This window comes from Pavona decussata, unplaced genomic scaffold (assembly GCF_977016875.1).
Source record: "Pavona decussata unplaced genomic scaffold, jaPavDecu1.1 SCAFFOLD_28, whole genome shotgun sequence".
NCBI lineage: Eukaryota > Metazoa > Cnidaria > Anthozoa > Scleractinia > Agariciidae > Pavona > Pavona decussata.
Genome location: NW_028145451.1, coordinates 645,448 through 661,158, shown reverse-complemented (window position 1 = coordinate 661,158; position 15,711 = coordinate 645,448). Strand labels below are relative to the sequence as shown.

At 36.6% G+C, this 15,711-nt stretch overlaps 2 long non-coding RNA genes across 2 annotated transcripts; both read left to right on the top strand.

The window, feature by feature from the left end:
- The first annotated feature begins 2,126 nt into the window (after positions 1 to 2,126).
- Positions 2,127 to 6,738, top strand: LOC146484962 (uncharacterized). The gene is made up of 2 exons (XR_014863479.1): positions 2,127 to 2,392; positions 5,593 to 6,738. It is a non-coding gene; the product is annotated as an uncharacterized LOC146484962 (long non-coding RNA).
- A 1,197-nt stretch (positions 6,739 to 7,935) lies between these two features.
- LOC146484961 (uncharacterized) lies at positions 7,936 to 15,413 on the top strand. Its single transcript, XR_014863478.1, has 3 exons — positions 7,936 to 8,291; positions 9,012 to 9,118; positions 14,267 to 15,413. It is a non-coding gene; the product is annotated as an uncharacterized LOC146484961 (long non-coding RNA).
- Positions 15,414 to 15,711: the final 298 nt, after the last annotated feature.

Below are 15,711 nucleotides of genomic sequence, written 5' to 3'. Positions count from 1 at the left end.
TAGCTGGCAGAGTTGTATTTTCTAGTTGGCAATTGCATTTTTCAAAAGGGGGAATTACGGTTCACGGCTTGATTTAATGAAAGATAAGACTGATCAAAACAGCGCGCTGACAAGCCAAAGGTATAGGACTGTCTGATCGGGTGTAGACAAAACTTTTACCCTCTTTCTTTCCCAAGTCAACATTATGTTTAATAAAAATATAACTCTAATACTCCCTTAAACGAATTTTTATAATTTGTTTGAATAAAAACTGAAAAAAGTCGATTGTTTTCTTGGCACAATTTCCAGTAAAAATAAAGTTGTTAAGAAGGTCAAGTTCAACAATATTTTATTTCATTACAGCAAACGTTTTGTTAGGCGGAAAGAATGAGTCATTAGAGAGGTTAAGAATGACGTTTACGGCAAACGGCAAACGTGAGATATGACCACGTTACCATGTTAATTCTCTATTTGTCGCTTGCTGTTTTCAGTTTCTCTGTGAAATCGAGTAGTTTTGTGTTAGCATCAAAGGCCAGAATTAGTTTGCACCATTCTCATCTTTGTACTCTTTATTTCAAGAAAACATAAACGCGAATCTCACGTTTGCCGTTTGCCGTAATCGCGATTCTTAATCCCTCTCATTGTCATGGGGATTTGGGGTCGAAAATACGCAAAATATCTTACAAGGTATCTTTTCTCAAACAGGAAAATGGTTTTCCAACAGCGAGAAAAAAAATCAACTGATCAGTCTCTAATCAAGAACAAACCATAATAATAATAATACTAATAATAATAAATAAAGTAAAGGAAAATGATGCTTGGATAATTTGGGAAAGAGACTGACTTTGCTAAGGGCTAACTATATTTTTCATTTGTTCTTGTTGATGTTGTTGTTTTTAGTGCATTTTGGATGTTGTACAGAAAATTGTTTCAGGAAGAATCAGTGGACTAACATGATAATCATAGCTTCATGTGCTCCAGGCCCTGGTCTATTCTTTTGTACAGGAGGTCTATACAAAGGGGATATAAAAGAATCCCGGTGGTTAAATGCCCAGGGGTCTGATTCAAGAGACCCTCCCAAGTAACCTGGCCCCATCAGCCTGTATCAGAATCAACTCGCGCGCCTTCATACCACTGGACTCATCCAGGATATTTATAATCGGTTTACTGTTTCTGTGCCTCTTTTAATTTCATCCAGTTTCTTGATAGAAAAAGTATTATGAAACCTTATTTGCCAATGCAATATTTTTCGTCTTGGCCTCTAACTGGGTGAAGTGGGTAATGAAGCTGTCTCAGTTCCTTTCAACCATTTTAACTTCTTCATTTGTTTTCATCATTTTTTTTTAATTCCAGTGACTCTGTGGCCAATTAAATGTGCCAGTCTTGATTTCTGGCACAAAAAGATGCTTATCATCATTTTAATCTCTCTTAACAACAAGTTCAGTAATAGAAAGGAATTGGATAAAGCAAAAAGATTTTTTGGAAATTTTCCATTGTTCTTTTCTTGACCTTGGCATGTTAACACGAAAATAAAACCATATCTTCTTGTTCCAAATCATTGTTCTTTTCTTGACCTTGGTGTGCTAACACGAAAATAAAACCAAATCTTCTTGTTCCAAATCTTCATTGTTCTTTTCTTGACCTTGGTATGTTAACACGAAAATAAAACCAAATATTCTTGTATTTTATTGCTTCTCTCCATGGTAACGCGACTTCTAAGGGGTGGATGATTTATATCTATGCCAACGATATTCACTGTAATACAATTCATGAAAAAATTAAAGGGAGACAGCGTGGAAAATAGTGAGAAACTAATTATTCTTTGAGGTAATGTGTTTTGCTCAAGCTTGATAATTGTAGCGCACTTTTTATCTTGAAAAATTTTGGTGGTGGGTAGTGTAGACTTTCCAAACGAGACTAAAATGCGAGGGCTCTCATAATAGCCAATTTTAACTCTTTTTGAACGTCGATTGTTTAAATGAAATGTACTCCATGTGGTTGAGTCGAGTACTAGATGCTCTAAACCAGCATGACGTCCAAACGGAGCCTTGACGAGCCGTAAACTACGACTAATATCACCTCTAACCTTGCTAAAACGAGAAATAACGAATCTGCCTACTGATTTGGTTTGAATGAGACCACCGGAAGGGGTCACTCGCGCGGGATACACGAAAAGAAAACTCATGGAGTCCCGGATGTTTTCTTTAGTTCGCATGGCTGCGATTCCTTGTACTCAGACACTACCCTCACATATTCAGTATTTTAAACATACTGAAGTAATAACTTCGGTTTCTTTAAATATAATTTCACAAGGGCCCTGTATCTGTATTAACTTTATTGGACAAGTGGAGGTCAAAATTTTCTTCGACAATCTTTGCTTGTCATTCAATCTCCGGTTGGCTACTGCAGACAGGTAGGGCTTGCTAATTTTGTTTCTGGATTCGACTTCCAGATTTTTTACCTTATTTCTTGATTTGCAAGCTTTTGGCTGGCTTCCTTACTTTCTGTTATATTGTATTCATAAAATATTTTCTATAGATATACACACCAACCTTTGGTTAATATTAGAAGCAGTTTCTGAATTGCGACGAATACAAGCGTATCTGAAACACGATTTCTTTTAACCCTACTCCAGCGGCCCGAATGAAAATTAGATGAATTTCTAAATTCCATTCGAACAAGTGTTTCAAGAGTTAAAAGAAAAGCAGCTCAGAAATTTTTTTTTAAAATTGAAATCTGTCAACTGAATGTTTATACTTGAGGATTTTCTCTTCCAGCTTAAAGGTGCTGAGAAATATCCTGCAGGGCAAAGTCTGAATTCTGGGTTCACTGCAGTGTTCCTAATTGTTGTTAGTTATTTTAACATTGTTTTGGTGTTATGGTTGTTTTTGTATAGCAATTGGATTTTGTATAACATTGGATTAAAGTTAAGTTTCAATGAGGCTTTATTGATGAAAAGCTAACAAACGAAGCAGCTAAGCGACACTTTGCAATTTCAAGTTATGCTTTTTGTCACGTATTTGAATTTAGTACCTGTGCAACAATTTTACTTCTATTATTTGACATTAAATGGTCCTTAATACACATCGTGGCAGTCGAATTGTATCAATAATAGTTTTGCAACAAATGTATCATTGATATAATGTATCAATAGGATTATTGCGTTAGAAACAGACCTTTTCCTTGGCTCTGTTGAAAACAACATGCGTTCACTGAAAACAATTGTAGCTCTTTGAGTTTGTTTTTCATTCGTTGCGCTCGTTTTTATTTTATTGTGTGAAGATATATCTAGACGAGGAGAACAATAAGGATCTATGTAAGCATAGCTCCGATGTGCAATGCATATATATACATGTACTCCACAACTACCTTTGTAATGATTAGCTGCTGGTTTCTGTTGTTAGGCTAGCCGGATCCAGTCATTGATTTGACGATTTGTATAGTTTGCACTCAGTTTCATATGTGAAGATATACACATCTGCAAATTAGACGAACGGATAATAATGCTGATCTATGCAAACATGGCTGATGTGCAATGCAAACACTCTACAACTTTTTTTTAAAATCATTAGCTGCAAATTTCTTTTCTTCTATTTGATTTTTCATCCGGCGCAGTTCAAAATATATGTTCAATATCCGCAGTTCAATATATGTATGTTTCTGTTGTTAAGTGTAGTTTCTATTTTCATATCAAAGATATACACATTTGTAAATTATACTTAGAGAATCAGTTATGCGGATCACACTATGTAAGCGGCAGCTCGGATGAGCAATACATATACTCCACAACTTTTTCATGATTAGCTGTTGGTCTCTGTTGTTGGGCTTGACCCAGTCACTTATTTAACGATTTTTATAGTTGTATTTTCATGTGTGAAACTTTTAAGAATTCTATTAAGACTTTTCTTTTTAAGAAATCATTTCAGTAGTGGTTCAATTTTATATAACCAACTAGAATTGTATTGTAAATCATTATATTTGTATTCCGTTTGGTTGACATTTTAGTATCCGTAATTAGAATTAGAGTTGTTATTAGTATTTTTGATTGTAAAGCACTATTGATCTGTGTTTGTAAATAGCGCTCTATAAGTAATAAATTATTATTATTATTATGCACATCTGCAAATTAAACATAGAAATGGGTAATACGGATCCATGTAAGCACGGCTGCCGGGTGTGCAATGCAAATACTCCACAACTAGCTTCAGTTATTATGATCATGATTAGTTGTTGGTCTCTGTTGTCAGGTTTGACCCAGTCATTTATGCAACGATCAGTTTACAGTTTCTGCCTTCATAAAGTGCCGCAGTTATAATACAGGTCCAAAAAAGTATAGACATATGAGAACAAAAAGGGTTCTGAGGAGCTTTCAATTAAATGATTGGTCTGCAATGGGACTTGAAATTTGTGCTAGTAAGACAACAGCAGCAAGGTTGTACTCTGAAGGCGGAATATTTAAAAGAGTTTAACTCCGCATAAATCAGTGTGTGTTTGATCAGAACATCAAATTGATTTCAACCTCATGCTAGGAAGATAAGCGAAGGCAATAAATATTTCTTTATGGAACTATTAAAAGAAAATTGGTGAACAGTGATAAAAGAATTCCTGAGATGTTACAGCTCAGCGTGATTGAATCACTGACTTCATAAACTTAAACCACCTCTGCAAAAAGCTTTAAGATTATAAACCACAGGTTGGTAAGGGAAATTTCTGCACAGACATCAAAAGTGTGCATTTATAGCAAATAACCCATGATCAGCTAGTCTATTATTAGCTAGATAAGGTACGGTCATATGCCAGTATAATATTGATATCATTACCTAAAATGAATGTTTCAGTGTGCATCCGTAACAGTTACAGCTTTAATAATGATAATACAGATGGTAAAACTATCATATTTAAGTTCTGTGCTTCTTTATTAAACTTTCGGACCCTGATTTCACATTTTGCACGTCTTTACTTGAAATTTCGGACATGACACTCTGAGAGGGTACACTGACACGCCGTAAATAGTTCGCAAATCCTTACTCATGTAAATAAATGCATAAAACTGACAGAGGAATCTGCCGTTAGCGTCGTGTACAAAGCACTGTGTTTAAAATACAGGGTGAATTGTAACTGAGTGCTTGTTGTATACACTAGTGGTTTCGCGAGAAGTCAGTTTCAATTATTGAAAGAAGCTGAAAATTAGCATTGCTCTCGCGTAGAAACTTAGCCTGAGCCGACCTGCTGATGAACAGGACTGACCGCGTGAACATTGAGAAGGAACCCGGCATTCAAAACGTTTCTGTTCTCTTACCCTCTCGGCGAGCGCTGCAAGATCAGTTGTTAATGTATCGCCCCCTAGTATTTCGATGCAGTTAAGTTTCCTAATAATTTTTTATACCTTGTTGTTTGTCTTTCTAAAGGAAATAAAGCAGAGGTTTCTTTATATGAATGCAACACTGATGCACTGATCTGTCTGCAGGGGATCAGTTCACGACACAATCCACATATACTTTCTTTTGTCGCCGGGTTATACGCAAAAATATCTTCGGCATGTTATAGCAGATAAATGCATATCAAAAGTGTTATTGGGTCGTTGGCATAACGTTTTCTCTTTGTTTCTTCCAGTGAACCTACTGGGGTTTGCGTAGAGGGACTCAACGCCGGAAATCAGAAGAATTCAGATGGAACTCGAGGTTGAATGTAATCTCAATCAGTACTACACAAAAGATTGAAATTCCGCGGCAAGACTACAGAAGTACAAGATAAATAATGATAATAATAATAACAATCTTTTATTAAGAAGCTCCATCCCTAAGAGTGGTTTACATAGAGGTCCTAAAACTAGATATATATTTAACAAATAGATTCCATTTTGCCGTGCGTCTGTTCTCTGATAGCGCACAGATGCCGTCAAAATGTGGTGAGAACAAAGAAGTACGCTACGAGCTCCAGGCGAGCTCGAGTAGCGTGACTGATGTTCTCACCACGTTTTGACGTCCTCTGTGCGTTATCAGAGTACAGACCCACGGCAGAATGGAATCTATTTGTTTTATACAATAACCAAGACATTTCAAAACATTTCGTTAGCGAGCATCGCGTTGCCTGAGCTGAGTCAAAATCTTTCTAGCAAACTCAGTTTTAGACTACAACACACTTGCAATTGTGATCTTCTAAGGAGTATAATCCGAAAGAATTTCACTAACAATATTTTCAAAACTAACCTTTATTCCAGAAGGAAATCCTGACCCCAAAATATTACAGCATGTTAGTCGCTTCACTGCGATTTGTAATCGATTACTCGCCATTACCGGATTTCTATCGGCGACATATTTCGACAAATATTTGCTTCCTTTTCACGTTACAACAAAGTTCTAGCTTTTTTGTCCTGGTTGAAGTCACTCTCAACGGTCTTTGTCCAATTTTTTATTGGGCAGTTTTCCTTTCCTGCGAAAATTTGCCTGTGTTTGTCCGCTAACTCGCAAAAACAGTTTGCAAAACTTTGTTGACCAGTCACTCTGGCTGGACTCTAGACTCTGATCACGTGCGCCGGTCACACCACTCGATGACGTCAATCGTGCGTCTATACTCAGACCAGTCAAAACGCGAGTTTTACACAGTTCATTGTATAATATATAATGATACAACTAGAAATCATAAAATATAGAGCTAAAATAACAGGCCGATAAGAAACTGTGTACGGCCGACAATATTAGTTCAGTGTTGTAGTTTGTATTCCAATTTATTGGTAAAAAATAAAGGATTCAACTGGGATTTGTATTTCGTTTTTGTGTTTTCGTCCTGTGGGTTAGTGTGGTGTGTTTGGCCAGTTTCCAAAGGACTTTGATATTTGCTGATCTCCGTTTTGCAAAACGTTGTCGTAATTTTTGGTAGTAATTAATAAACAAAGATGCCATGTCATGCCATGCATAATTGCCGGAAAAAGAGGTGACAGCCGAAGACTTCAAGACTTCACATAAACAAAAATCAACAAAACCTGAGATTGACCCCACAGTTAAACTGAGCATCCGGCGTTGAATCGTCGACCACCAGGGATTCACTGAGTTTCGCGCTTAGGTCAGGTATACCGGAAGAAAATCAACCTCGATCAATGACAGCAGTTTTAAAACTTCATCACTTACCTCACAAAAAAAATTAGACCGCCTGTCCGTCCATTTTAATGATGGAAAAGATGGGGGAACGGTTAGGTTTAAGCGCGAATTCATTATTGATTTCAGATAAAGGGGAATGAATGTCGGTTTTCATTCTTTGTAAGATCGAAGAATTAATTATTGTGTGCGTTTACAATGTGTTATCCCCCGCCCCCCCCCCCCCCCAAAAAAAAAAAAAAAAAAAAACCAGGGGCATGCTAGAAACTGATGGAAAACAACTGATAAAAGGCATATCGGTTTATATTTGCATGAAAGGTTAACGGTTTATCGGTCAAAAGGAAAACGTTTGCATGTGAAGACGCCAACAATACCCGCCGATTATTGTAGAATGCTCTAGACAGTACAATAGATTTAGCTAAACTCATTAGTGCCAGTGTCAAGTGAGTTTCCAAGTGTCCACGATTGCAATCTCAGATACTATAACATTTCATCAACATGATTTGGAAGGGTAACTGTCATCGTTTATTTCTCCATTTTAACTTCTTCATTTTTTTTCAACTTTGTCAGTAATTCTGCAGTTATTCCACTTAAACGACTGCACGCCTCACTTTCTACGGAATGAGGCCATCCTCAAAACCTTAACACAGTAGCAACTGATGAGATTCACTAACAGAATCGAAACTGCAGTCTTGCTCGATAGATACTATTTATTTTGTCATCGAAAATCTCATTATAGATGATTTCATCAAATCAACCGGAACTCGATTACATATTTTGCTTTTTTTTTTTCGGCATCATATTTGCACATCTCGAGTACTTTTTGGCTTTTGGAATAACATTTCGATATCTGGATATTTTGACCGCAACGGAATGCCATAACTGGCTCTCTCGCCAAGGAAAAAAAAATAGAAGTGTTGACTTTTGACACAAAAGGATGTTTATCATCATTTTCATTTTGTTAACAAAAGGTCCAGTAATAGAAAAGAATTAGTCACAGTAACTGAAGATAACAAGATTAAACATACATTTTTTGGAAAGTTTCCATTGTTATTTTCTTGACTTTGGTATGTACTAAATGTTGTATTTTATTATTTTTCCATGTTAACACGACTCCAATTAAATTGTCTCTCTCTCTGTGCCAAAACTAGTTCAACAGATGATGATAAAAAAAGGATGCAGCATGGAAAATAGTGGGAAAACCGATTTCTCTTTGAGGTAATTTGTTTTGCTTATGTATGAAAATTGTAATGCACTTTGTTTGAAGGTGCGAGGGCTCTCCAAATTTCTTAACGTGGCTCTTTTCAAGCTCGATTATTTACAGTCAATCCACATCACGTGTGACCAGAGTTTTGAAATTTACGTGTCAGTTTTGAAGATCGCCAGCGAGATTTTAGAGTTCCCGTAGAAATTTCCTTAGTTTATTGACGGTATTAACCTATGAATTTTTCTTTACATTTTTAGTACAGCATTATTTTTTTTCAAAATAACAGTTGTTTGACAACTAGTTTGAATTTTTGTTTTCAGGTATACTGTGTGTGTTTTCGGGAAGATTTTCTGGAAAAAATCTTCAAGATTCCATTCAAATGCCGGACATTACAAAAAAGAATTCGAATGACTGTAAACGAGATGTAATCCATACCTGGTTTAATAAAATCAGACTGAGCCGAAGTATTCAATACAAGGATTCTGGAAAGATTTATTTCATTGTATAATTGGAGCTTTGATGAGCTGCAAACTGCGACTAAGGTTACCTCGCTCCTTATCTTAGCGATTGTTATTGTCATGGTTTAGGTCCAAGAGACCTCTCGCGCGAGATACACGCGCGAAAAGAAAACTCGTGAGGTCCCGGATGTTTTGTCTGCCCTCGTATTTCTTGTTCAAACATACTGAGTACAACAGCAATAACGCCTGTTTGTTTAAATCTTTAAATTTCAGAGAGGCCTTGTAACTTTACTGACTTGACTGGATCATGTCGGTCAAAATCTTTGTTGGACTCTTTTGGTTAGTATTCATAGACAATCGCCGGTTGACTGAGCCCTGAGGTATGGCGCTCGTTTTATTAATTTTTGTTTCTGGATTTTATTTCTAGATTGTTTTTTTATTTCTCGTTTTACGAACTTTTGATTTGCTTCATTACTTTTTTCTATATCGTATTCCTCAATTATTCTCTGTAACTATAAGCACTAACGGTTACAAAGATAAGAAACAGCGCCGGGTTTCTTGACAGCAAGTGATCGAAATTACACGCGTATCGAAAACAGATTTTCTTTTGGCCTTAAATAACATCACATACGACTTTAAATCGCTACTCGCTACTCTAAATTGCCATTCGAACACATGTTTAAAGATAAAGGAAAGACATTTCTTTATTGAAAGCTTTCAGGTGAATAATACCTGGGGGTTTCATCCACAAACGCGAAGGTTAGAACCATCCCTCAAGGATAAGTTTGAATTCTGGGTTCACTGCACGGTTTTACCGTGTTCCCCAATTTCTGTCAGAAATTGTAACTGACTGACTGACCTGATACAGAAACGCAATCCAACAATTCTTTATTTCCAGCTTAATGTAAGAAGTTGTAATGTTCTAACTGTATTCTGTTCTAAACCCTCTACTAATAACATTCACCTATTTAAGAGAAGATTTAAAAGGTTGAAAATTTATATAAATGATTAACTAAAATATGGTGAAAATTATAAACACGATAAAATTTGGTTAAAACCGACTACCCTTACCGCGGTTAAAAAAACATACGCGGTAAAAAATTACTAAGACAACAGCCACTACTTATTCATATCAGTTTTAAGGGACCTACTAAGGTCGCTTTCAGCTGAATGGTGTTTGAGGATTTCATCCACAAACGTAATAGCTAAAAACGTCCGAGGGGGTAAGTCTGAATTCTGGCTTCAGTGCGGTGCAACACTTTTAACCGAGTTGCTCTCAGTGTAACATTGTTATGGTGTGATATATTATCAATAAACTTTGAATGAAATTTAAAGTTAAACTGGAAATAATATCGAGGACATTTTAACTAAATGAGCAACCAGTAAATGACAATTAGTAATTTTGTACGTTTTACCACCCTGATTTCGATTTAGCACTTGTGTAACAATTTTTATCCTTTTCATTATTTGGCGTTTAATCGCCCTACACAACGTAGCAGCAACCTTATGTCAATAGCAGCTGTGTAACTATCATCGATATACTGCATAGTTTGCTGCAATCGGAAACGGATCTTTTCTTTGGCTATGCGGTCGAGACCTACAGGCGATAGCAGAAACGAACATATTCAAAACAGTTGTAGCTGTAAAGTAGAGCATTGGGAAACTACTTCAGTTACAATACTAACCAATTCCGTAAAGTCGAATAGATATAAATCCCGTATGAAGAACTCCTAAAAGTCTAAAAAACATTATCAAGTATCAAGGCTGCGCATGCAAACAACATCAAATGTAGCAATGTTGAACTCTGAGGGCGAAATATTTGACGGGTGATTACTTTGTCATATTTGTTTGGTTGTTTAGAACATCAAAAATTGAATTCAACTTCATAGCAATTGTTGATGATAAAAGTTATTGATTTCTGATTAAGAGTTAAATATATATTTTTAATTAACTAAGCCAAATAGAACATGTTTAGCTAGTTTTTTATTCTTGTTATACACAAAATATTACAACATCTTATAATTCACAAAACACTACATTACAAATGGTATACAATGTTACAAAAATTACAATATACGTAGCGGGAACTCTAAAAATACAAATTCAGGCTTGCAATTTACTGAAACATTAATTCCCTTCACGTTGCACGAATAATTTGCGGATAGAAATTACAATTCAAAAAACAGAACAATTACAAAGAGAGGGATACATGTGCCAGGCATTAAAAATTTTACTTATTTAACATTAAATGGCCAAAAAATTTCCATCAATGGGAATGTTTATGTTCCACCGGTTAGCTAACTTCGATTTTAACTTGAATTTTTAGAGAAGAACTACAGAACCTAAAACATGAAATTTTTTTTACAGTATTTACCTTCACCTTCAGTCGCAATATTGTATGCGGAAAGTAAATGTAGTTAGCGAATTTAATATTGCCTTGAGAAATGACTGACTTTATGTAAAGTAACTGAATTATCTATGTTAAATGAGGTAGGAAAAAAAAAAAAAAGAATATTTCGACGTCTGCCCACAATTTCCTTCGCCGCAACCTATTATGTATAATACTAAAGGGGCCCTAAAGCGTTTTGCAAAGGTGGTTTCAGGGTCAGTATGATATTAGAGAACTTAAGCAGCGACGACGGCGACAAAACAAAAATTTTTTTTTTAACAAAAACAATCGCTCTGTACGTGCGTTTTACATCTTTGAACATTTCTCTGCCGTCATCAGCAAAACAACAACGTGAAGTGACCAAATTCAAAGTTTTGTGAAGAACGTGAGCACACGTCGGTGAATTTTTCATTCTCCTTCGTTACTTCTTGAGTTCCGTTCCTATCAATTTAGTTCTCGGATACTTCGCCCACATTGTACAAGTTGAACGAATTAGAATAATCGCGAAGTAGTAGAAACGCGAAGTTATATTTTCTAGTGACGTTTTCGTTACCGTTGCCTTCGTCGTTGCTTAAGTTCCCTATTGATTCAATAAGCCCTCGCTATAACATTCCAGGAACTCTTTCAGCACTGCTCGGCACCAATTTCTACTGAAATGGAGATTAATCATTGAACAAAGCACACAACATCGTAGTTCACATATACGTGATAAAATTTACCTGAACGTAGATAATCCTGAGATCGATTTGTCAAAGCTAAGACCAGCTAAGGTCTCATCAAAACCTCTTTATGTTTTCAAGAGTAAAAAGCAAGTTTCACCATCCGCTAAAATAAAAAGATCAACTGAAGCAATTCCCCGAGCTTCGAGTCGACTGTGGAAAATATATTCGTCGCCATTTACAGTTAAATCGAAACTAAAATTAGAGAATTCCAGTATAAAGTATGAATGAATCAATGAATGAATGAAAAACTTTATTAACATGTCGTGTTGTGTAGCTGAGGAGAGAGGAGACCCCTCTACTACTTATGGACACCTAACCATTAAAAGGCTTCCTAAATATAAAATTAAACTAGTTGACTACGGGCACCTAAAATACTAAAGTTTAAAATGTCACCAATACATCCTATCATTGCCGTATACCGAAGATATCCTAAACCTAAAAATTAAGCTATTAATTTAACTGCATGCACCTAAAGTTACAAGATACAAGAATTTGAAAATCCTATTACTAGAATTAAAAGTAGTCGTATTTATATTGCTGTCATTGCCATAGACATGCAGCCAAGTGAGGACTATGTGCAGCAAAGGGTACGTTTTTACAATGATTGGTATCAAGAAGTTTGGTCAGATCAGCTTTACGAATAAACAATTTAAATTGCTTTAGTTTCTGGCTTCAGAAGGGAGATTCAGTTCCATAGTTTCGGTCCTGTGTATGACTGTGCTTTCCTAAGGTGACAGAGCTTAAAAGCGAGGAAGAATGAAATCAACTACGGGGAGAGGCTCGGTAGGAAGTGGTCACAGATTCTCTTTGGTAATAACTTATGAACTTTGAACATAAGAATTGAAATATCTTGTACTGTACTCGCCTGTTGTGTAAGGAAGGCAAGTCGGCCTTTACTAGTAGTTCCTCATAACCAGATTGTTTGTCTATTAAAATTGCTCTCAGTCCTCTTTCTTGAACGCACCCTAGTTTTCTCATGTCACTTGCTCTACAGAAATACAAGCGAGGTGACAGTAGGTTAAATGTGGAAGAATGGTCGCTTTATATACGGCTGTAGCTTCGTAGTGAACAATATCGTGTTTACAAATGAAAAGTTGTTTACGTTACAAAAGATTCACTCGCCTTTATGTAACTTTAAAAAAAAAGAGATAAATCCCTTGAACATTTGTTTATCTATTTTATTTGGTAATGCGAAAAGATGTGTTGGGAATGAAGCTTTCTTTGCGAGGCTTCCAGAATGTAGAGTTGATATCTTGTTTGGAGTGCAGCTTAATAAGTCAGGGGCGGTTTCAGGATTTTAAACCACTTTATACTAACTGCTAAAGTTTATATCCACAAGTGCAAGGTGAATTTTGTCAATCTGTCCCTTACGAGTTTTCAAAGCCAACTTATCAGGACCGTTTACCAGACTAAAGCAGCAACATGCTGGCCACGCATTTGATGCAGCATGTAAATAGTTTATTGAAATATATATTCCATCTATGCATGCTTCCTTGAATGTCAGTTTCTTTCTTTTTTTCATGTTCCTTGAACTTCAGTTAGAAATGAGGTTTAAAGAGCCTACAACTATGGCTAAAACCCTTGCCGGTAATTTTGATATTTATAATAGACATTTCACTGGTTTGCTGGTTGCTAGATTGGGTTACCGATGGGAACTCAAAGTTCAATATAACTAGCTTCAGTTGATTTCAGTTTCTTACTTAAGGAACCTATACCGGCCAAAGACGTAAAAATACCAATTAATGTCTTGTCAAACGTGAAATGAATAGTTGTTTTAGAAGAGAAAAGTCTCAAATCGTCAAGAAATAACCCGCATAAAAAATCAGAGAAAAACGATGAGTGCGAGCAAAGAGTTGTCTTTAGAATCAGTAAGATTTTAGCCCATGGTGGCCTTTCCTTCGGGGAACATTGCCAATTATTTTAAAATATAGATTGATACACAATATTAAAATGGTGTTATCTTTTCTTGTGCTATTCAACAGCCTTATTTGAGTGTCGAAAAAACTGAAAAGTCGGCACAATTTCTAACGAAAACTCATTTATAAACTTAAAGACCTGGTCATGTTTTGTTTTCGCCGAGTAAACAACAGAGTACCAATGCAAAACGTTTTTGTTCTTAAAATTAATCTCTCCCTCTCTGCCGCCGCCAACCCTTGCAGAGTTTATCTCAGGATCTGCTGCTGTTGTATATTGCCCTTTATTTTGGTAAAATGTCTTTCCTTTTCTTTCTTTCCAAGACAAATCCTTCACGAAAGCAACATCTGCCATGATGGGGCTCACGACAGAAGAAACATATACCTTTATTTGTCGGGTTCTTTGGTTTGCATGATTACTCTTCATTTTATAACAGATAAACTGAAATATTTGAAACCTGTGATTAGATGGCTAACCTATCTTATTGCTTTTTTTTCTTTCAGTGAGCATGACATGTGCGTGGAATCTAAACGAAAGCTTACGTAATCAGCTGGATGAAGTGGAGTTGCTGTCAATGCTTTACACAGAAGAATTGGAAATGGAGCACAAACTTGCGGAATTACGGAAGTAAAACAAAAAGACATCATTGAGAAACTACCTGGCGTGGACAATGATAGCTACAACATAGTGCGCGTGCTTCCGTATCTAATCACAGTTCCTATTGGCGTCAACATGGTACATTTATCAACATACGCACGGCCGTGCGTCCATAAAATGATATGTGCAACTTGCTGACAAACTCGGGTTTCCGTCGCTTAGTTTTAGGTTGTACAAGCTAATTCAAAGAAGCAAATTTTCATTGACAATTTTAGATGAAACTTTCTCGTTCCGACCATACCATTGTGGCGTGTTTGTAAACAGCTGATAAGAACCTTTGAATTTCGGTACAGCGCATTGAGAGAATTTTGTAATCAATCACACATAAAATCTGTTTTCCGCGTACCACTTTCCGATGCTTTGTTGTCACTATGTTATAAGAGAATTGGTTTATGCTTTTATCTGTGCGTATATTGAGTTATGGATGCACTTGGGAGTTTGGAGAGCACTCAAGAAGTTAGAGTTGCTATTGGCTACGCCTCGAGCAATTTTAACGCTTCTCTTGTGCTCTCCAAACTTCCCTCGTGCATCCATAACTCGATATACGCACGCCTAGGCATGAAGCAATTCTTGATTGTTTTAGCTTATATTTTCAATGTATTGGTTAAAAATAAAGGATTTAACTGATTTGTATCCCGTTTATCTGTTTTCTTTCATTAGCACGACAGTTCTTTTGAGGGAGGTCGGTCCAGAGTGGCGTGTTTGGCCTGTTTCCAGTGACTCTGAAATCTGGTGATCATTGTTATGCAACATTTTCTGATAATAGAATACAGTAAACAAATTGTACAAGGTCAAAAAGCTTTAGCACTGATTAGGAAATTCCGAGATACAAAATAACGTCCAAGATAACATTTTTGCACGCACCGTTTCCAAGGCGTGGAGGTCGCAGGTTTACACCCCGGCCGGAACAACCTGCGGCGAAAGTGCTGTCTTTGTAATGACATCTGCAAGCGGTCAAATAGACTTTCTAGTCTTCTCGGATACAGAGGATAAACCGTCGCGTCTCACAGCAGTTGTTCTTATTAATCAGTGATAAAGAACCCACACACTGTTCGAAAAGAGTAGGGGCCGTATTCCCCGGTGTGGTGGTGTATCTCTATCTCTGATTTCATCTGTCTTTCATGATATTCATGTGTTGGTTGGGTGGGTGGGTGAGATCAATATATGGACTGATAAGGGGGTGGGGAGGGGGTCGTCTTTACAAGCTAACGTCCGACCTCACCCCACAGAAGAATCTTAAACCGCCATGAGACTATGTGATATGCGCGGTATATTAATATTTTACCATTAC